This window comes from Pteropus alecto, unplaced genomic scaffold (genome assembly GCF_000325575.1).
Source record: "Pteropus alecto unplaced genomic scaffold, ASM32557v1 scaffold484, whole genome shotgun sequence".
In the NCBI taxonomy this organism is placed as follows: Eukaryota; Metazoa; Chordata; class Mammalia; order Chiroptera; family Pteropodidae; genus Pteropus; species Pteropus alecto.
This window is the reverse complement of record NW_006435778.1, coordinates 1,053,118-1,076,380: the sequence shown is the minus strand read 5'-3', so window position 1 is coordinate 1,076,380 and position 23,263 is coordinate 1,053,118. Positions and strand designations below refer to the sequence as shown.

The following is a 23,263-nucleotide window of genomic DNA, read 5'->3' as shown; positions in this document are numbered from 1 at the left end:
AATTTCTTACCACTAATAATTAAAGTTTTGAAGTTCAGAAAATTGATTTTTTAGAAAATATAACTAGGAGCAGATCCAGGTTATCACTACAATAACGTCACCAATGCACACTTTCATTATGATATGCTTTCTTGAGGGGGAGAGAAAGAGGTGGAGGCAAAGCTCGTGGACCAGAAATTACATCATCATAGGTTTTGTCTAGGACAGAGTGCCATGTGCATAAATGTCATCCATTGTGTGGTGTTGAAAAGTTTTCAAATGGTTACTCCAAGGAACAGTCACTCTTTGAGCAAAGAAAATCTGAGCGGGGCCATCTACAAGGTCTCACTATAATAGAATCAAGCTCTTCAGACAGCAGACGGCGATGCTAACCAAAGGAGAATCTCCTAGCACTGTGTTCCTTAGATTTTCATCTTTCCAGCCACACTCACATGTAAATTTTACTCCACTGCAGAAACTTAACTTTTTTAGATAAAGGACAATATCATATAACGGATTTGAGCTCTTTTTCCATATGAATGGACAAACTAGGCTTTTCCCATTTTTACTTTTATAGCTTACATTTTTAACCCAAGCGTAAAATTTTATGTTTCTTCTTATAAAATTTTGCTTTGAATTAGTTTGAGCCTCAAATTTCATCCTCATGAGATGGATGTAAACTAGAATTATTTCTCTACAAATTTAATACTCATGGCTTCTATATTCCTACTCCAAATATCACTTTAAAGCAATTGTTGTTTTCTGAAGTTTTCAGAAGTTATTCATTCATTAGACAAATGTCATTGCATGCCACCCAAGCACCAGACTCTCAAGGAATTCACAATCTAATAAGGAAAAGACATCTATCACAATAATGGTAATGATATTAATAACAATTCCTACTATTTACTACTGCCTGCTCTGTGCCACTGTGCTAGGCCTTGAGAATAAAAAGAGGAATAAGACATTTCCCTGCCTTCAAGAGCTTCCCATGCCTTCAGAGGACTTATGTACAGCCTGATGGGAGAGGCAGGTACAATGCAATAGAGTAAACAGGTGCCTTAATAGAAGTAATAATACATAGCATATTTAGTAGAAGGATAAAAGATGGAAAGGTTAATGAAAGATGAGAAAGAGGGTTGGAAAGGTTTTGCAGAGGAATTTACCTTTGAATTGAGCTTTAAAAAAGGTGAGTAGGTATTCTCCAAATTAAAGGCAAAGGGAAGAAAAAGAGTAACTCTGGCAAAGGCAAATGTAAAACAGTTTTCTGTGTTCAAGGAACTGAAGGCAGTTTAGTAGAGATGGAGGTTACAGTAGATAAAGAGGGAGGAGGGGGCTGAGAGGATCCCACGAGAGTTGAAGCTTGTTAGGCAGGGGGCAGCTGATGGAGGGTCTTACATGCTGCGTTGTCCAGGAGGCCATGAGGAGTCATTGAAAAGTTCTGGGGATTACGAAAACAGGGTTTGTCTTAGAAACAGAACTCTGGTAGCTATACAGAGGATCGAATGAAAGGGTTTAAGTTTAGAAATAAGGAGATCGGTTAGAATATATAGGATATATTTATAGAAGATATTCATTTAAAAAAATGGTCGAGTAGAAGGAATATACTAAGCCTATGTGAAGAAATCAGGGAAGAGACTACCCAATAGAAAAATAAGCAAAATCCTAAACAGATTCTTCAAAAAAGAGAAAAATTTTAATGGCCAATAAACATATGAAAAGGTGCTCTACCTTATCAATAACCAGGGAAATGTAAATAAGAACCATACTAAGAAATCATTATATATCCACAACACTGGCAAAAATTAAAAAGTCTCACAATACCAAGTATTGGGGAGAAAGTGGAGCAACAAAAACTCTCACGCACGGCTGGCAGTGTAACGAATTAGTAGAAGCTCTTTGGAAAACAGATTTTAGCCAGCAATTCTACTCGTGGATTTCTGCGCTAAAGAAATGTGTATCCTGTCCAGCAAGATACATATAAAAAATGTTTATATTAGCTTTTTCTCATAAGAACCAGAAATTAGAAATAACCTAAAATGTGTATCGCCACTAGAATGGATATATGAATCGGGATATAGTTATACAATGGACTATCACACAGCCATAAAAATGAATGAACTCTAGCTACATGCAATAGTATGGATGAATCCTACAAGCTTAGTGATAAACAAAAGAAAAGACAAAAACAGTACAAAAAGAGCAATTTCACCCACATAAGCATCAAAAAATGCTAAACTAAACTATATCTTTTAGGGATGTAGACACAAGTAAAATTGTAAAGAAAAGCAGAAAAATAATCATCATAAAAGTCAAGATAGTAATTATCCAAGTAAGAGAAGGATGGATTGTAATCAAGGAGAAGCATACGAGGGGCTTCTAAGATGATAGGAAGATTGTTTCTTGAGCTGAGTGTGATTTCATGAGTGTTCACCATACAATTATTTGTTTAACTGTACAATATGTTTTGTGCACCTTTCTCTATGTGTATATTTCATGATACAAAAGAAAAAATTAATGTAATTGGGGAACAAACAAAAAGTACATTAACCACTGTGAACTGCTAGATGTGTTTTTAAATGAAAAGATATTTGGTCTGAATCCTGATAATTTCAAATCTCAAATTTATATCTCAAAATTGTTAAATTGTTCAATGTGTTCTGAACTATTTAATATGTCTTGCTTCCACAGAGTGTGAGAGTAGAGTAAGAAGATACTTAGGCACTTGTGTAGGAGGGTAGGAGCAGAAACAGGATGATTCCTAACTTTCTGGCCAGAACAAGTGAAGAAATGGTGATGCCATTTCCTGAGATGGGGAAAACCAGTGAGGAAGCAAGATTATTTTTAATTGTGTTTGTTTTTAAAAAGGAAAGGAGCATCAAGAGCTCTCCTTTAGATTCTTTTTTAAAAGACATAATGCTTGAAATGTCTTTTAGACATCCAACTGAAGACAACAGGTAGGCGACTATGCATACCAGTGTGGAGCCTAGAGAACAAGGTCATAGTTGGAGTTATAATTTTGGGTTCCATTAGTATAAAGACAGTATTTAAGGATTCCTTGCTTTCCAACCTGGGTCTGGCAGAATGGCTCCTACAAAGGGTGGCAAGAAGGACTATTCTGCTATCAATGAAGTAGTGACCAGAGAATACACTGTCAACATTCACAAGTGCATCTATGAAGTGAGCTTCAAAAAGCATGCTCCCTGGTCACTCAAAGAGATCTGGAAATTTACCATGAAGGAGATGGGAACTCTAGATATATGGGCATTGTCACCAGACTCAACAAGGCTACCTGGGCCAATGGAATAAGGAATGCCCCATACCATATCTGTGTGTGGTTGTCCAGAAAATATAATGAAGACAAAGATTCACCAAACAAGTTCTATATGTTGGTTACCTAGGTATGTCTGACCACTTTAAAAAATCTACAGTCAATGTGGATGAGAACTGACTGCTGATTGTCAAATATAGTTGTGAAACCAGAAAAAAGTATTCCCTGACCTAATTCTAGGTTTGGTGCTATTTCTGTAGCTACGCCATGTACTTATCCCTCATAAAATACTTACCTTAATGTAACATATTTGGTTTACATATCTATGTTCCCCACAAGAACTATGAGCTGCTTAAAGATAGAAGCTGGGTCTTGTTTACATTGGATCCTGATTACTTAATGGTTCATAGCATAACAGGTACTCAGTAAAATTTGTAGAATGAATAAATGAATGATGAAATGCTGCTAACTCCTATTATCATGTCTTGATTATTCTATGCACTACATTCAATAGCGATCGCAAACTTCCATTTATTAAGTTTCTATCTGCTACCCTATCATTTCCTGCACTGTTCTCCACAAGTATCTTACTTCCTACTTTTAAGGTAGAGTCCAATAGCATCTTCTCCTCCTCATCCATTTAAAGTTTTCTCTTCTTCCACTTTTCTTAGATTTACTGTTCATCTCCAAGGCTAATCCTTTTATTTATCTCTTGTACATCCTCAGATTTGCATCCCTCATTATTCCTGATCCGTATAATCATACATTTTATCTTCCCTTTTATTCATTCATTCCAGCTCAGAGATATGGTAAAGGTACCATATTCACACTATAAAATACTAGATATTAGACTTAGGAAACAGGGCAATCCAAAGTTCACATTCTGATTGTAATGTTCTCTTTAATATCCTGCCAAGCATAACTTTCTCTGGTTCAGAAATGCTTGGAGCTGTGACAGCAAATTAAAGGCCTCATTCTCTATGGCTGCTTAGGGCTGGGGCAGGCATGGCTTAATATACTCTTCTCTCAACTGCTGGACAAGTTGGGATGGCACTAAGGCAAGGACTTCCACCTTTAACTGGGCATCGGCACTTTCTTTCCTAAGATAAGAACTAGGAAGTGGCTACCACAATAGGTTCTAGGTCAGGAGATGAACCAAGTCATATGTTCTGATGCTCATGAGTGCCCCTGACAGGTTTGGGTTCTTCAAGACTACTGCTCTTCTTGGCAATGCAGTCCTAGTTCTGAGGGTTGGCCCCTGGGCAGAGTTCCCCCTTGAATTGGGCTAATGTCAAGGTCTCCAGTGCAGCTGAAGGAGTTTCTCTTTGAGACTCAGGAAACAGGAGGCCTAAGCCTCCAAAGGAAGTTCTGCCTCTAAGCTCTCTCTTGTACTTCCAGGCTGGGTCCCAAGCTCATCCATGATTAATACTCCCTCAATAGAGGAAGTACCAAGTTGAGGAGTCTAAGTTAGAATCCCTTCCATCCTGATCTAAGAGATCACTCAGTAGAGCTTTCTGTCATCTATTGAAATGATACAGGGGAAGAGCATAGGTTTTTGGCATCAGGCAGGTCTGGCTTTGAATTGCAACTCTGTCAATAACTAGCTGTGTGTTGGTCAAATGTCTTAAGTACTTGGAGTCTCAGCTGCATTGTTTGTAAAATGGAGATAACATCTACCTGTAGGGTTGTTATATAATAAAACAAATGTATTCCCCTGCTTCCTTCCACCTTCTCTGTAACAGGGTAGGAACATCAGCACCAATAACAGGGTCAGCTTTGACTAAGTCTCTCCATTCTTTGCATCCTCTTCATCTTTTCCCACTGCCCACCTTGGCACATTATGTACCTGCTAGAGTGAACCCTTTTCAGTTCCCTGAATACATCAAGCTCTTTTTCCACTGTGCTGTCCAACAGAACTTTCTGCAATGATGAGAGTTCTGTACCCGAGCTGTTCACTATAATAGCCACTAAGTCATATGTGCGTAGTTTGTATTTGAACTGTAGCTAGTGGGACTGAGGAAATAAAATTTTAATCTTATTTAACTTTAATTAACTTAAATTTAAATAGCCCCCGTATGGCTAGTGGCTACCATAACTTAGTTTTAAACTGTAGCTCTTTGCATTAGCCATTGTCTTGTATGAAATGTATTTCCCGACTCTTTACCTAACTTCTACTCAGTTTTAAAATCTCAACTTAAAAACATCTATTCTTCTAGGATGCATATCCTGAGACCTTGGACTCAGTTAGTTTCCCCTTTGTTACCTTCCATAGCATTCTCTACTTTTCACCTATTATATCTCTCACCACATTTTCATTACTGCCTGTGTTTTCCATTAGGATGTAAACTTCATCAGTTATCTTGGATCCCTGTGGACTTCCTCTCAGGTCTGATGCCTCTTATCTTCCATTTGAGTGGACATCCACAGGAGCTTAGGATTTAGACTTTTTCCAAGTTGGAGACTGTTATCTTTGAAAGAACAACTGCATATTTTAATAGCTTTAAGGACTGATTGGGAGTGGCCTTATACCTTTCTAAGGATAAGCTAAAAGTCAGAAACTAAAAAGGAAAGAAACGATAAACTGCCTCATTAAAAATGAAAAGTTTCTGTATGTAAAATAAACAACTACAAAACCCCACCATAACATAATATGTAATATGTCATAATATATCAAGACAAATGACAAACTGGGGGAAAATGTAGAACATATATTATAGATAACAAAATATGAATATCCTTCTTATAAAAAGAGCTCTTGAAATAAACAAGATAAAGATGGACACCCCATGGATTAAGGACATAAACAGGTAATTCAAAAAAGAAGATAAACTAATCTCAATAAACATTAAAAAAAGTTTAATTTCACTAAATAAATGCAGATTAAATAAACAAAATACAATTTTTTGCCTATTAAATTGATAAAGATTTAAAAGCTTTACCATAATGCGTTGATAAGAACATAAAGAAATAGGTAATCTGGCAACAGGCATAAAAATGTTAATATGCATACTTTTTATTCAATAATTCTTCTTTTAGGAATATAGTCTAAGAAAATAACCAGACACTTGACAAAGGTGAACTTACAAGGTTGTTCTCTGTAGTGTTGTTTATAATATTGAAAAGCTGGAAACAACGTAATTAGACAACCAGAGACTGGTTAAATAAAATGAGACACATCCCTGCAATGGAATACTAAATAGCTATTAAGAGTGATATGGATCTATATTTATTGACATGGAACATTATAATAAATGAAAAAGTGAAAAACAAAGTCATATGCTAGCATGTTAGAATAATCCTACAAATATTTGTTGATTTATCTATCTACTTATAAAAAAGAATCTGAAAAGATACATGCCAAAATATTAGTGGTTCTCTCTGTATAGATGTTTCATTCTCTCCATTTAAAATCATGGCAGAGAGCCAGTGAAGAGTCTTCCCCGGATTCACTGGTGTGAGTTTGGTGTCCTCTCAAGTGAGTCACAGGAAATCTGAGAAATACCCAATACTAGGTTTTCCTGGAAGCTCACTAGAAGCTCAGACCCTACCTACCTTATTCACTGCTGTTATCTCTGGTATCTTGAATTGCTTGACACATAGTAGGTATTCCATAAATGTATGTCAAGTTAATGAATTATATCGGAGCACCAATTTTACTTCTTAATAAGCATATTTGGACGTTATTTTGATAATTTAAACCCAGAATGCAAAATTCACAAAAATTTAAGATAGAACAAGATTCCCAGATATGTTATACTTCCTATACACCATTACCATGCTTGGGCCAGAAGTTTATTTTCTTCTGTCATTTGTGTACGTTTCCAGAAGAGTTTGAGAAGCAGCGAATAATGTCTTTGTGCCAGACCCTTCCCATTCCCTTATGAAGCAAGGTATTATAATCCCTAACTCACAGATGAGAAAATGAAGGCTTACAATTGCTCAAGGTCACGCAGTTAAAAAGCAGGAGAAAAAAATCCAAATCCAGGTCTGTTTTCTCCCAAACTCATCTGTGGCTTTGAAAGGTACAAAATAAGACAATGAAAAGGACATTGCAGGTCTGTGACAGCTAATGTCCGCGCTTCTTAACAAGTCACCACCACTTAGCCCTGAGCTCCTATGTCTAAGAGATGCTTTTTCTTGACCCTTGGAGAATCCAGAGGATGATTTGTCACCAGGGTTATTAGCATTTCTCCCTGGATATCGACAGCTTGTCTTTCCTCCCTCCAACCAGTGACTGATTTCTTCAAATGCTTGCCAAATACAGCCCAAGTCACCATGGTAAACGTATTGACAGAATCATATTAACAGCTACTGAGCATTTACAGGGTTGTAAGTTATGCAGGGAGAAAAAAGATAAGAAAAAATACAGGGAAATAAAACAAGTTCAATCAGCAGTGACAATTATTTATTTAGAAGCTGCTGGTTGGAACAGTTTTTAAAATATATTTTAATTGCTAATTATGGTTTCTTCAGGAAAGTGGCCTCAGAGTTGCTTCTCCTTAAAGCTAATCATTAATATTTTAGCTGCTCAGGTCAGAAACTGTTTCATAAACAGCTGTGTCTACGCAGTCGACTTTAGCTTCAGCTGCTCCCTCGGTAACAGAAATTCTACTGTATTGGTTGGTTTGCTACACCAATCCCAAAGTCTGCTAGTGCATTTACCATAAGGCAGCAGACATTTAAGCCCTTATTTCTCTAAAGATTGAGGCTGGTTCAATAAGCAAAATTCTGCTCTAAGCCACCAAGACAACTGACAATTTTTCAAAGGAATGACCTATCTTTTCTAAGTTAATTTACACCTTTTATTGGGGGACATAAGTGTTGCCTTAGGCAAGATAGAGAATACAGAAGAGTTTGTTTTCAGTTTCTAATTCCCTGGGTACTCCTATGTGAACCTTATAACAAATAAGGTCAGCCTCTAGGCCCAGGAGGTACTCGGGTAAACAAGCACAAGCACGAGGGCACTCTGGGGTCCCCGTGAGTGAGTATGTTTTGGCATAGCCGTATCTCCCGTGTTTCCAACTTCACATGCTTCTTAAGGAGAATCTAATCCTCACAGGAGAATTTAATCTGTTCATTTGCACACATCTCATCAGCATCCTGCTTTGTTGAGGACTGTTTGATGTCCCAAGGAAAGGACTTCGAAGTTTTTTAAAGCCTTTTTGATGTGAACCAGAAAATCACGTTTTGTCAAGAGTGCACTCAACTTGAACCTCAAAAGGTTCAGGACTCAGAAACCACACAGTTCAAGTGGGATTTAAACTGGGCGAAATCACTTCCCTATCTTCCCCCCGCAAGTCTCTCCCCGGGCCTTTGTGCTAACAGTTTCTGTACACTGTTGGGTATTTTTTCTTTCTTTTTATTCTCTTTCACTCACACATATACACATATCTTGGCAAGAAAACCTTAAGAAAAAAATATATCACCCCCCAAAGAAGTACCTATCTGCCCACTAAAAAAAATAAACGCAGCTCCACCTTCATGGATTCAGAATGGTCATTGCTAGGACCCCAGAGGACCGGGCTGCTCTAGGTGAGGGTCAAATGATTTACAGAGCCAAACAGCTATGATTGCATCCTTAATTGAGGCATTTAACTAGGTACAAGACGAAAGCTCCCTATGCCCCAGGGAGCTTTTGCAGAGAAAAGTGGAAACTTGCTTAAAGGAGTAAGTACTTCGTGTATGAAGGAAGCACATACCTTAGGACTTCCCTGTTCCACTTGGAAATGAAGCGACAGGAGAATGACTCCTCCTAAAATCAGGGGGAAGAACTGAGCTGAGAGAGAATGCTCTAACCCTAACTTCCTCTTTCCAAAGCCCCTCTTCTTATTTGTTTTTTCCTCTTTAGACTCAAAAATCCAGTTACTCAAAGGCCAGCAAAGTTTAGATCCAGGAGAATCTCAATTGTGAATCAGTCCAAAGTGTTCCTGATATCCTAAGGAACACCGGATGCCCTGTTTCCCGTGGCTGTAACCACATCAAAGCTTCACTGACCACTATCTCATGTCCTGTTAACCATAACAGTCACAGCTACTGAATAGCTACCGTGGATCAGGCACCATGCTATAAATATATTATCTCATTTAATTTCTTCAACAAAACATAAAGGTGAGGCAGTTCATTCCCATTTTGCAGACAAAGAATTTGGGGCTCAAAAAGTTTAAATTACCTGTCTCAAAGCAACACAGCTAATAAGTGCCAGAGCTTCAACTAAAGTTCAATCTGTTAAACTCCAAAGACAGCGCTCATGGCTTAAAGCCATGTTGTTCAACACCTGCTCTGTTGTAGGTTTTTATTTTAGGCACTTAGTATTTTATAAATTTATTTATTGGGTATTTATTAAGTACCTACTATGGGAAAAGCATTGTGGATATTTCAAAAAGTCTAAGACATTATTCTGCCCCCCACACACCCCCACTGTGACTACTGCAGTGGCCTTTTTACACTGGTCTTCTTTTACTAACACTTACCCAACTTCAATCCATTATTCACACAGCAGCCTGAGTAATCTTTTTAAGTGATAAATCACAACATGGTACTGCTTCCTGTTTAAAACACTTCATGGCTCCCTGTCGCATCTAGGATAAAATCCAAATTCTCCATGATCTAAAAGATTCCCAGAGATCTGGCCCCTCTCCAATACGCCCACTGCCACGTTCTCTAAGTTCAGGCCATCCCAGTTCTCAGACCTTCTCTCTGCAACCCAAATGAGCCAAGATGCCCTCCTCCCTAATCCTTACGTGGTTATCACCTGTTCATCATTCATAATTCAATTCAAACATCGCCACCAGGGGCCTATCAGGCATATTTGACACAGCAGATCAATTTTTTGTGACAAATAAATAATCATGTCATAATTCTTTAGTTTTAACGTAAGTAGTTAACAATTTTAAAAGAATGTTTTATTTTTAAAGGTATCCTAATTTAGTAAACTATTTACTAAACAAACTAAAATTTGCACATAACAAACAAAATTGTCACATCCTACAATTCACACTTAAGAAAAAATATATCACTTTGTTTCACTGTTTCAAAATTTAAACACAAATAAGAACTCCAAGTAGTTGCCAAATTGAAATAACTCAATTTATGTTTCTTCATTTTATTGTTTATTTTGAATCTACTGCTCACATGCAGGAATACGCAGTAGTACAGGAGTTGGAGACGGAAACTACACCCTAAGTGAGCACAGGTGCTTCTGAACCGTTTGGCACTTACAGAGCGAACCAAGTCTGCAGACATCAGGGCCCATGGTATAACTGGAAGTTCTCCCAATTCTTCTTTAAGGAATACAATGTTTGTTAAAAAATAAATAATAGAAAATGTGCTAATTGGAAACTTACATATGTATTATTAAAACTCAAAAGTAACCACAGCAATTTTCTAGAATGCAGATCAACAAAAGATAGTTTCGGGGAGAAATATCTTATAACCGAAATTGTTTAAAATTGTTAGCACATGATGTTCTTAAAAAGCAGACCAACTTTTAGTTGACTGTTGTTTTAAAATTCCTCCACAGACTAACATAGCACCTTGCTCCTTTTGCCAATGCACATACTTCACTCTCTATCACAATAAAAAAAATTGTTAAGTGCTGTGATATGGGGAAACATACAATATGATGGGAACAAAAATAGAGTAGAAGAAGTAGGAGCAGAATGATGGGAATATAATGTCTCAGAAGCCAAGGGAGGGAAATTCCGAGAAGGATGAAGTCATTAGTGGTATCCAATACTACATGGAATCCCTCCTCTGAACTGGACGTCAGGGCCAACTGGGAGCAAGGCCCAGAGATCTCCCTTTACTATTTGGGAAGGTAAAACCAAATCTGCTTTTCTCTTGCTGGCATGCAAATTAATGGGGAAATTATTTATACTCGATTTTAACCATTATTTACTGTCAGAGGGAGAAAGACAGATGAGCACATATCACATTGAGCCAATGGCAGGTTTGTGTTCTCTAGACCCTAACCCTACAAAGACCTCGGCCAACGGCCACCGCCAGCCTTGGCGATGCACGAGGAGAGGAGACCCCACTTAGATGATGGCTGGGGATGAAGTCTTCTGGCCTGCTTCTACTTGGCTGTCGTGCCAACTTGAAGGAAAACCCTCATAGAAAGGGCCACAAACAGAGCTGGTTAAATGGGATCCCACTTACCCCTCACATCTCCTCTCTCCACCTCATCCTGCTCACTTGAAGAAAGTAGCAAGAATTCGACCACTTTTACGTCTCTTTTCATTTTTAAACACCCTTTGCTATATAGCTCCCAGAGCAGGATGAGTCTGTATTATTTGAATGGTAAAACTGAAATAACCATCAGTTAACCTTTTCACAAACAAATTCAGAAATAAAAATTAGTTCTGTAAACAACAACAACAAAAATCACACATTTCCCCAGCAATTGTGACTATACATCCTATCCCACTTGACCATTTGGAAAAAACAGAACCAATTAGTAAGAAGGCCCTAACTCATTTTTTAAAACCATTACATAGTATTCTATTATATAGATGTATCATAATTTATTTGACCAATTCCCTATCGATGTACATTTAGATTGCTTCTGTTTTTTCAAATTTCTGTATGAACAATACTATAAAGTATATATATCTTTAGGTTCTTGACCAAATATATGTAGGATTAAATACCTATAGTTGAATCCTATCAAAAAATATTTGCATTGAAAATTTTCCTGGATAGCTATTGCCCAATTGCCCTCTAAAAAAATACCACTTTACATTCCCATCAACTATGTGTACATGGCCCCATTTCCCCATACCTTTATCAACAATAGATATTAAACAAATTATTAATAATTCCTTAAAATGCTTCAAATTTTCTGTCATCTTCCCACCTCCACCTTCTTTCCTTCTTTTTAGCTTTCTGGTTCCTTTTGGTTTTCTTCCTGCCTTTCCTGCGAAGACCCTTCTGTACTTTTTTCCTACACTATACTCTTGATTCCTTTCCCTCACTTCTCCAACCGCCTCGTTTTTTCTGCTCACAGATATCCCTTGCAGTTTCTCTGCTGCTCAATATCATCCAATAAAAAAACAGACACTCTTCTGCTCTCCCAACCTGTTGGCTCTCCTGAACCAAAACAGAATGCTAATAGGCAAATCTGAAAATCTTTAATCTGGGTCAAAATAGCAGAAGAAATAAATTTATCTTGGTGAAACTCTGAAGAAAAAAAAAAAACACCAAGAAGAAGTCTGCATTGTTTCCTTTATTAGAATCGAATCTGTTATTTTATATTTTACATTCCACACCTGGATTTCTTCCCTTTGCATCAACAGTTCATAATTTTTATTCATTTTCTTTTTTTGGAGCTAGAATTGGAGCGGAGAGAAAAGTTGGGGTGGAAGGAAAGAAAGGAAAAATTCATAAGCAGCTGACTGAAGAGCAGAAACAAATGGGCAGAAAGGGTAGAGGTAAGGAGGCAAATCGCAGCTCAGAAAAAGAAGCCAACATCTTACAGCCTCTAAAAAAAGTTCTTTATTTTAGCTTTGTTACCACTCCCTTCATTCCTGAGCTCTAAAAACAGAATCACAGGGCAGGAATAGGTTGGAGGGTGGGGAGGACTAGAAGAGGAAGTGAAAGTATCCTATTTCTCTAAATGCACCCCCCCACCCCACCCACCAACTTCTTATCCAGCAAAGCTCTATCCACCACCAAGAATCAGCTTAATAGAATAAACCACTTAGGGCTGAGGCTCAGAGAAAGTCAAAGACCCCACAATCTCTTTGCCTATTAAGCTTCTTAGAAGTTAGAATGCTGCTAAAGAAAGTGATATTATGGCCAGCTACTTAGAAGAACACAAGGATGCTAAGTTGGGAAGAGGGAGGCCAGTTTGGGGGTTTACGAGCATCTATCGTTAACTAAAGATGATGGGGCAGGGGGTGAACACTGGAGTGGGAGCAGAAGTAGCCAGCTGTGAGAATGGGTGCTCTAGTGAGTCTTCGAGTTTGGATTAAGAAGAAGGGTATTTGTAGAGTGTACGATGGAACGTGAATCTGGGTAGGGAAAAATATTTTTTTTCTTAGGGTAAAGGGGAAAACACAGTCTTAAGTTTCATGTGAGTAATTAGAAAATAAGCAAAAATAAAGCAACCTGCAACAGTTCCTTCCTAGCTCAAATGTCCCAATGATTCTAGGCATTCTGCCACTTTCTTATCCTCTCTCTAATAAAGTTGGCAAAGTAAATGGTCCATAGGCTTACTATATTAGTGGCTGGCAAGGCTGAGGCAAAGAACAAGACTAGCCATGCCCTTTATCACGAAATAAAGTCCTGATGCTTCACTGTCCTTCCCCAGGTAAGAAGTCAGTGTAAAATGCTAGTTATTTCCACCCTATGCGTTGTAGCATAGCTAAAAAGGGGGATCATCAGATGAGCTCTAGTCATCTTTGCTCCAGCCCCCATTTAACTGAGGCCAAGAAGGAAAGATAATATTATAGGTACCAGCTTTAGAAAGACCTGTCACACACTGCATAAACCCCGTCAGAGATCAGGGCTCGCCAGAGTCATTGTTCCTGTAATGTAATCGAGAGTAGAGGTGGGGGTCAGGGCCTGGTTCAAGAGACTTCAAATCTGTGCCCAAGCCCTAATAACAGTGATTACAGCTAACATTCATTAAAGACTAACTTTGTGCCAGGAACTGTCCTTAGGACTTGTATTTTAACTCATTTAATTCTCATAACAGCCTTAGGAGATTGGTACTAGTGCTAGTCTAGAAAGACCAGATGCATCTATCCTATCTTACAGAGTTAGCTCTTCTTAAACGGCTATATCATAAAGTGCTGAGTATCTCAAAAACGGGCACTGCACCACATAGAGCACTAGGAGGTAGCAGATGCTAAATCATCTTCCCCCTCCCATCAAAGGGTATATTTGACAAAGTTGGTTTTTTTCAGATCATAACTAGTAAGTTCCAAACAACACATTAGGTACTGGGAACAGAGATGAATGAGACACAATCTCTACCTCAAGGAACTCACAGTGTAGGTAGGGTGATGAAATCTTGTGGCTGGGCCAAAATAGATCATGCCTAAGGACTGCCACACTACATAAGACTCCTACAATTTCTTTGAGTATGGACACAGCCTGACATATATACATGAAGTGCTGAGAACTGACACACAGTGAGCAGACATATGTATTGTTCCTATTCTTATTACCTCACAAATCTGCCCCATAGGCCTCCCTCTCCTAGGACTGTTCTCCTTCCTATTGATTCTAAAGCCAGATTGCCTGTGTTTGAATCACATCTCTGCTATTTCTTGCTTTTGTGGCAATGGGCACATTACTTAAACACTCTGTGACTCAGTTTCCTCATCTGTAAAATGGAGATGATAACAATACCTATCTCATAGGAACTTTATGAGAGTTAAATTACCTATAAAGCACGCAGAATAGTGCCTGACACATAGAAAGCACTCAGAAGGTGTTAGCTATTCTTATAAGAAGTAGTGCTTATGCTCCTGCTTTTGCCCGCAGTCATTTCACTTGCAATAAAAAGACTGAATTTAAATGCGTCTGGTATGGTTAGTTTAAGGATAGGAAGTCTCTGGAACTAAATAGGAGGAGAACAGTTCCCCTGGGAAGTTGGAGGAATAACCCTGGAACTTGTTAATTAAGATCTTGTTAATGAATCTGCTTGTTAATGGTCTATTAAATAATCACACAGTGAAGTTTACGCAGAAGTAAAGCCTTCTTCAAATGCTTGCTCTTTCCAGTCGTCCTGGCCCAGCTCTGACTTCTAAAGATCTCTCCTAAGGGCGAGCCCTTCCAAAGCCTTCCGAATCTGACATGGCCCTCTTCATCTTGTCATACTCGCCCACCCGGAGAGCATGGCTATTTTTGCAGCCTAGGAAAGGTCCTGAGGCAGAAAGCCCCCTTCATCTTCATTTTGCCTGTCATTTCTTAGGCTGAGGGATTATGCCCCTGAGCTGAAACATTTCCCTCCACAAAGTAAGAATAGAGTCACTGGCCCTAGAAACTGAAAAACATAAGGGTGCTACAAACTTTGCTGAGAGGACAGGCAGAGGGTAACATTCCTTTCAACGGGAATCTGGTAAAATAAAATGTCAGCTGAGATGTTACAGATTTGTATAGACAGTGGCTTGCCAACCTACTTCACAAAAAGTCTACAAAAACTTTTGTCTCAGGCCACCTAGGAAAATAATGCTGCAGGGAATGCAGATCCTTCTGGAGCCCAACTTCAGGGAGGAAACAGCATGTAAGAGGGCTCCCTCTAGGTTGGCTGTTTAGGTATTTCATAAACTACTTTAGTGTCCTACGACCATTCTTAGAAGTTCTTGGGAGGGGATAGATATATTGTAGTGTGTGTGTGTGTGTGTGTGTGTGCGTGCGTGTGTGTGTGTGTGTGTGTGTGTGTGTTATCTGTGTGGTGTGGGGGGGGAAGCATTTATACAGTTACTTTTACATTAGAAAACACATCTGTATTATCTTTTCTGATTCAACACTCTGTAAGGTGCAGCAAGGCTTATTCTCCAGCTCCCATTTTAGATATGAATTACTAGGACTCAGAGAAACAAAGTGGCTTACCCAAAGTTACACAGCTAGGAAAGGACAAGCCAGAGCTCCTGGCTCTGGGCTCTTGTTGTATCACTGAGCTGTTCCCAATACCTCTATGTCTAGTCATCACTTCCCACTTGTAAATGTGCCAAGAGGTGCCCTGCCCTGGGTGGTCCTTCAGACTATATCGAGGTCAGTAGAGTCATCTGGCAACGCCGAGCATAGTTCAGCTGAGAAAACAATGGTCCTGGGTTCACTTATTCTCACAAGTACTTTTGAGCTAGGTGCTACACGAGGGGAAACACTGGATAACTGCACAAGGAGACAGACATGGGCCCATGGAGGAGGAATAATTAAGCAAATAATACAATACAATGTGATGAGTGTTTCAAAAGAGGTAAGTATGCTGGGAAAAGAACGCCACCCCTCAGTCCACAGGCAAGGTTGATGAGAGCATCCACCCACTAGTGTACAGGTATCTGAAGCCACCAGAACCTACGAGCAGATTCATTTCTACCCACTGGTAGCTGCCCCCAGAAGGGTTAAGGCTTAAAGCAGATGGACAATCTGCAGGTGCTGGTGAGTAATTCTGCCACTGAGAGATTCCTCTAACCCTCCAACCCTTATTTCTTTACAAATGAGCATTTTAGCATAAGAAGAAAGCTTAAGGGCTGGGCAAGAGGAGAGAGGAGGCTGGCAAAAATCCCTCTCCAGCCCCTTCTGGGCAGTATAACAGCCGTGAGAAGACACACTGGCTGGGGCCCAAGGACTACCAAAGCGCAGCTGGCCTCCCTCACATCTGGCTAAGCACCACGAACCCCTCCACTGGGCCGCCTCATAATTACAATATTGCACCAAGAAAGGGGTGGTCTGTGCATATACAGTCAGCTGATCAGCAATCAGAGAATAAAGCAGAAAGGACCTGAGGAGGAGCAAAGACAAAGCGGGGGAACTAGAGACACCTGGACAGATCTGACCCCTGACAGGAGGCATTGTCAGGAGCAGATTGTCAGGAGCAGGTCCTGGTTCTTTACTCAGACCGTTCCTGGGTTCCTCAATGGAATCTCAGCCTTTTCCTCTCTACTCGCCTAGTCCTAACTCCCCTTTGTGCAGGGCCATACTCTGTGAAATCTTCCCTCTGAGACTTTCACCCGAGATGAGTGATTCCTAAACTTTAAGGAGCATAAGAATTACCTGTTTACTAAATCTACCGATGTCCAGGCCACATTCCCTGTGATCCTGATTAGAAAGTCTGGTGTGGGCCCTGGGAATCTGCAAAATAAATAGCATTCTCTACCCTGACCCCTCCACTACTACCGCAGCTGATCCGGAAGCAGGTGGACCTTAGATCACATTTTGAGAAACCTAGCCTTGAGGATTACTCCTCTTGAAATCCCAGAGCACTTATGGTCCGTTATTACATATTATCATATATATGTGTGGAAATATATATATGGGAATATATATGTATATCTTCTAACTACTCACCTTAACTATAAGACCTTTAAGAAGAGGAAGTCTCATCTCCTACTTCTCTGACAGTCTGGCAAACAGCACAGAGCACAGTGCTCTACACACAGGAGCTCAGGAAATGCTGTTGATGTGGAGAGATGATGACGATAAGAGACCAGGGGAAGGAAAACCACAAGAGGGATGGCAGAGTATAGAGGCCCCAGCTGGAAGAAACTGTTTTTAGTATGCCTGCATGTGCCAGGCTGGAACAACAGTTTGCTTCTCCTTTTTTTTTTCTTCTTCAGTAGTATTGGCACTACACCGCCTATCCTCCCTCATGAAAGTCAAGCCTGAGCAATGCACCGCCCACTGGAAACTTTGCCAAGAAATCCGGCCAAGAATCCGGGTGCTATGTGGCTTAGTTTAATGGCTAAGGGAGGGCTCTAGGCTTTGAGACCTACTCGTCTCTGTGCAGGACAAAGTATAGAGCTCAGCATGAACTTCAGTAAAAAGACCAGTGTCCTTGATCTACTTCACTAAACATCCGCAGGGTAATGACTCTCCTTCATTTCAACAAACATTTCCTATGTGTCTACTTTGTACCAAGCATGGTTTTGGGTGCTCATGGGTCTTAAGATGTCCTATGTCATTGGAGAGTATTTGATAGTGACTTTATCTTTAGAAAGTTACTGTAAAAGCAAGACTCTATAGGATGCTGGGCCCCAGAACCACATAAGCACAAAATGGACATTCTCAAGAATGCCTGGCTATAGGATGAAGTACTATAGAGATCTGAAGTCAGGCCTCAGGCCCTGGCAGAGAGAAATTCTATTCTTACTTTACTGTGAGCAATTGTTGGCAGTTCTGCAGTTCTTTCTTCCACTCTCAGGTGCTATATTTTGTCCAGAAAAGCGAATGGCCACACCTAGCCCCTTTGAATAAGTAACTCCTTGATTTTCAGATATTGGCTTACAGGTCACTTGCTTAATTATTCCTCCTCCATGGTCCCATGTCTGTCTCCTTGTGCAGTTATCCAGTGTTTCCCCTCGTGTAGCACCTAGCTCAAAAGTACTTGTGAGAATAAGTGAACCCAGGACCATTGTTTTCTCAGCTGAACTATGCTCAGTGTTGCCAGATGACTCTACTGACCTCGATGTAGTCTGAAGTATCACCCAGGGCAGGGCACCTCCTAGAACAAGGCAGGTACTCAGTAAATACCGGTTAAGTGATTAAATGGATTAATGAGTGCATCACACTCTCTTTCAAGATGGAAACAGAATCATGCCTCATGTACTCTGTTACAGTTTTATCCACAATGCCACCAATAAACACCTAAGACTAAGACGAAGCAGTGCTATTCCTTCTGTGGTATCACTCCTGCATAGCAGTTAAACTGAGGCTCTCGAGATCACCCCAATACAGACTCCAGGTGGCATGTGACATGATCAAAGATGTATGCAATGCTCCAAAGTCAATATAATGTCACCAAGAGCCTGAGAGTTATACCAGCCATAAGCCACAATGCCAGCTCTGTCACAGACTTGACGGTAATATCTCTTAACAAGTCGCTCAACTCATAGACTCAGCTTTTTCATGGAGAGAGTATTAGGCCCTTCAGCAGCAGGTACTCTCTTTCAATAAAGAACAAATGGCAATAAAAAGAATGCTACCCACACCATGATGGGAGGTTGGAAGAAGAGGACAGCATTCATAGTTAGGCATCTCTGTGGTTAGGAAAGGGTTAAGCCCACCCGTCTGTCTGGGGATCTCTTACCCGTAAATCAGCCTTGACTGCTGCTCAGTCTGAATGAAGCCCCACCAGGTTGGCCTGTCAGGAAGGAAGCCCATGCGTCCAGACTTTTGTTGTTCTAAGGATTTTTTTTTTTAAATTTTACTGCTCAGGAAGGAAGCCGAAGCCTAGGCCCTAACTGCAGCCCTGCTGATTACTTACCCTCGCATGCGCTGCTGCCTTACTTCTCTATCTACCACTTAGACCCAACTCTCCTTTTGGCATTGGGGCCTAAATCCCAGACTTTCCCCTCTTACTTAAAAACTGAAAATTAAGACAGCACTTCCCTTCCTACCTCCCATACACCTTTGTGTCTGTATGTGGCAAGGACTGAGGATAGCGAGAGAGAAGTGGGTGCTCCATGATCTAGAGACATTTCGTCCCCCAGTGACCTGAACCCCTTCTCTTAAATGGAGCCCATAAAGGAAACGATAGATATTGAGATATTGGACAACTGGCCTCTGATGGCTATTTCTGCTACACACATACATGAACAGAAGGCTTTTCAAATATGAACTACTATATTTAAATAACAGTCTCAAATCCAAGGTCCTCAGGCAGAGGGTCGGTCTCTCTCATTCCCATCCTCCTACTCCCACCTCTTCCACTGACATGCAGAGTCATTCTCTAGTATTTCCAAGCCCCATAGGGCTTTCTCTCTACAAAGAGAAAAACACTGAGTTTATTTGTGCGCTGAGGGTAATGGACAGCCCTCTTTTACTCCTAGGAGAATGCACACAAACACTGTGGAAGAGGCCCATCCCCGCCCAACCCTGCCCTCCCCTTCCCCTGCTAATCCCTCCCCAGCAGTCCCCCCCTCCCTAGCTCAGTCCTGCTGCTGTATTTCTCTCCTGACCTACAAGGCCCCTTCAAGCCCCATCCTAAGCCTCCCCCAAGCAGAAACAATCCATCATGCTGTGGGACTGTGACACGCACAGATGGGGGAAGGTTCACAGATTTCTCTTACATAAGGCAAGAGGGTAAGTGTCTGTAAAACTTAAAACCTAAGGACATACTTGAAACTCCAGGACTTTGAATTCTAACACTAGTCAAATACCATTACAGCAAATCTGATTACATACAGCCCAAATCTCTATCACACACAAATTCTAATGGCCCATTTATTTCAAACACTATCTGATAATGCAAAATTCCAAAATAAGAAAATATGATGAGATTTAGATTTTCTAACCTGGGCCACTGCCTAGATATCTAACCTTAGTCAAGGCCCTTCCTGACTCAAAGAGATTCAGTGCCTTTAATATTACCTTGCTTCTAAATAAAATGAAGAGAGAAAGAGGTCAGAGGGACACCAGGGCTAATCCTGGTGGATGGATAATAATGAAGGGAAGTGAAGCAGCTGGCTATTACAGAAAAGGGCTCTGAGCCTTTCTCCCTCCCTCTTTCCACATTGCCATAAGGCATGTGAAAGGATCCTACATACATGTAGCTATTAATGACCCTGTGTTTGGCTACATCAGTGCTTTAACAATGAAGACTATACCACCGGATTGTCTCTGAAATAATAATAGTCATTACATATTAGTATGTCGAGGAACTGTTTAAGCATTATCTGTGTATTTAATTTCATTCAGTCCTTCACAACAACCTTTAAGGTTGTGTAATTCCCACTTTACAGGTGAGAATACTGAGGCCCAGAAAGGATAAGTAATTTGCCCAGGGTAACAGAGCAAGTAAGCTAAAGGGTCAGGATTTTACTCCAGAGGCTGAACTCATAACTTCTGTGTTACATTGCCTCCCCACTTTTGATCTGAAACGCCTTCAAGCTGTGGCTCGAAGGAACAAATAGAGAGTAGTTATTCTTCTAACATGTATTTTTAATACAAGGCCACTCCGATTTGGTTAATTCAAACCCCAAAAAGCAAGGTTAAATGAGAGCAATACAGGATTAGCTGGCACCTAAATGGGAATCATATACCTAAAGATAAAGCAAAGGTCTCTCCAGGGCTAGCCCTTTCCCCCTCCCTACATCTTTCTGACTGCCTGCTGCTCTAAGATGGATGCAAAGCCATAAGTCAGCCTGCAAATGAATTTCAGTGGAAAAAGACAACCCTCATCTGGTGAGTCACACTCAGGCTTACTGGGCTTGATTTCTCATGAGACTGTACCAAAAGGTTCCTTCTTCACACTTGCAGCTCTAGACTTTCCTAAAGCCCATGTCTGCTGAACAGAATGTACTGGATGCAGCACCATGTCTTCCCTACCAAAAACACAACTTGCATTTCCTATAGGTCATCTTCAATCAGAACACATTCTACAGAGAAAATTGACAGTAAAATGTCTGAATTGCCAGATAGTTATATGTATCTACAAAACCCCCATATCACTTGTCTGTTTCCAGCTTTAACAAGGATCTAAGAAGAAACTTTTTTTTTTCCCTAAAATACACACCAAAAGAAGATCTGTATTTGTGGACTCCATTAAAGGGGATGTTACGCTGTGAGAAAACATTTGGGAAGGGTATAGACTTCAATCTTAGGTTTCTACAGAGAAGAGCAAATTTTAGATTATTTAAGTTATGAAAGAGTTTTTAGTACCCAAAATTATCAACAAAATAAGTCTATATTTGAGAAAGGTAATTTCACTTATCTCTTTAAAAACTCCCTACCTATTTTTGTCATCATCAAACCTCAGGGCATAAGCAAGTTCTTCCTTTCTTTCTGCACTCCTCTACACCTTTGGCATGGCACAGCCTTATACTCTCCAGTGCGATGCCGAAGAGTGGCAAATTGATGAAAACGTAAAGTAAAAATTAGATCATAATCACCACCATCAACTTATTCATTCAATATTCAACTACCACTTACTGAACTCCTCAATGTGATTGGCATGAATGCAAGAAAAAAAAAAATTTTTAACACTAAAACTAAAATGTGATTAAGGTAATAGAAAAGTCCGATCCACTGGGTAATGCTGGAAGGGAATAAATTACTCCTGTTTACTTAGCATCTACCAGGTTTACTTATTCATACCACAGCCTATCGTTTCTCCAGGCCCCACCCCATAGTTCCAATTCAGGACTTTTTCCTGGAAAAGGCGTAAGAGACAGGCTAAGCAGGTGAAAGTTCTTTTACAGAAAATTCTCCTCCTTGCCCCAAAGATAGAGATATTTATAAATTCCCACCCTATATAGCACACACTTTGAGGTTACAGAGGATAAAGACACACTGTTCAACCACAAATGCCACAATTTAAATTGTATTTTAATAAACTTTTCAAGGCATTTAAGCTGATATATAGCAATAAGTTATCCTTAAGTCTGCAGTTCATCGCTTTTTAAGAGGGTAAAATGGCACCGGGAAATGTTGTTTAACTGTTGGAAGAGAATATTCAAATCCAAAAATTATTGTTTTGTTGTTAAAATCATGTGGATTTTACAATAAAATGTTTCATCACTCCAAATCCCAAGTATTTCTAAAGAGTACATTCCAACATGTGTCGATATTGACTAGACGAATGTGGTAAATAAGAGTTAAAAAAATATAAAAAACCATTAAAAAATAACTCTATTAAATGTATTATCACCCTAAATCCTGAATATTTACGAATACATTTCAACGTTAGCTAATATTTATTAACCAGATGGGTGTAGGTAATAAGGGTTAAAAATAAGAAAAACCAATATAAAAATATAATTCTATTTTTCAGTTTCCTTTTCCCTGCCTAATGAGGGAAGGAGTTGGGGAGTGAGATCAACTTTTGTTATTTGGATACAATGTGTGTTTTTTGTTTTCAAACAAAAAAGGGCCAACAAATAATCAACCTGGGGCCACTGACCGGAAGGCAGCCCCGGAAAACTTCCCGTGGGAAGAGTTCCAGAAATTGCTCGGACTTTAACGAGCCCCGCTGTGCTGGCTGGGAGCCTCAGACAGTCAAAGGCGACCGCGACTCGCCTCGCCCGAATACCAGCCATCCCTCAGAGTCGCGAAGGCCTGGACTTAGGAAACATTCCCCGAACGTTTTACAGATTTGAATTGCAAGACGGGGAAAACATTTTGAATCTACGGCAGAAACCTCTGAGTCCGCGGGTGCCGAGGGATCAGCTCGCTCCAGATGCGCGTGTACACGTCCATCCTCCCTCATCAGCGCGCCCTGGGCCCTTCCCACTGCCTCCTCCAACTCTCGCCCCCCCTCGCCACCCCCCGGCGCCCCCTCCTTCCGCAGAAGCCACCCCCCACACCCGCGCAGTGGCCACCTCGTCTCTTCACTCCGCCACCCGT

The 23,263-nt window shown here is 40.2% G+C and overlaps 1 protein-coding gene and 1 pseudogene across 1 annotated transcript in view; one reads left to right on the top strand and one right to left on the bottom strand.

Moving 5' to 3' along the window:
• The window catches only part of RNF220 (ring finger protein 220), a 206,795-nt gene that overhangs the window by 177,443 nt on the left and 6,089 nt on the right, over window positions 1–23,263 (bottom strand). The gene's annotated exons all lie outside the window — the stretch shown is intronic.
• On the top strand, window positions 3,064–3,437 carry LOC102888981 (annotated as a pseudogene).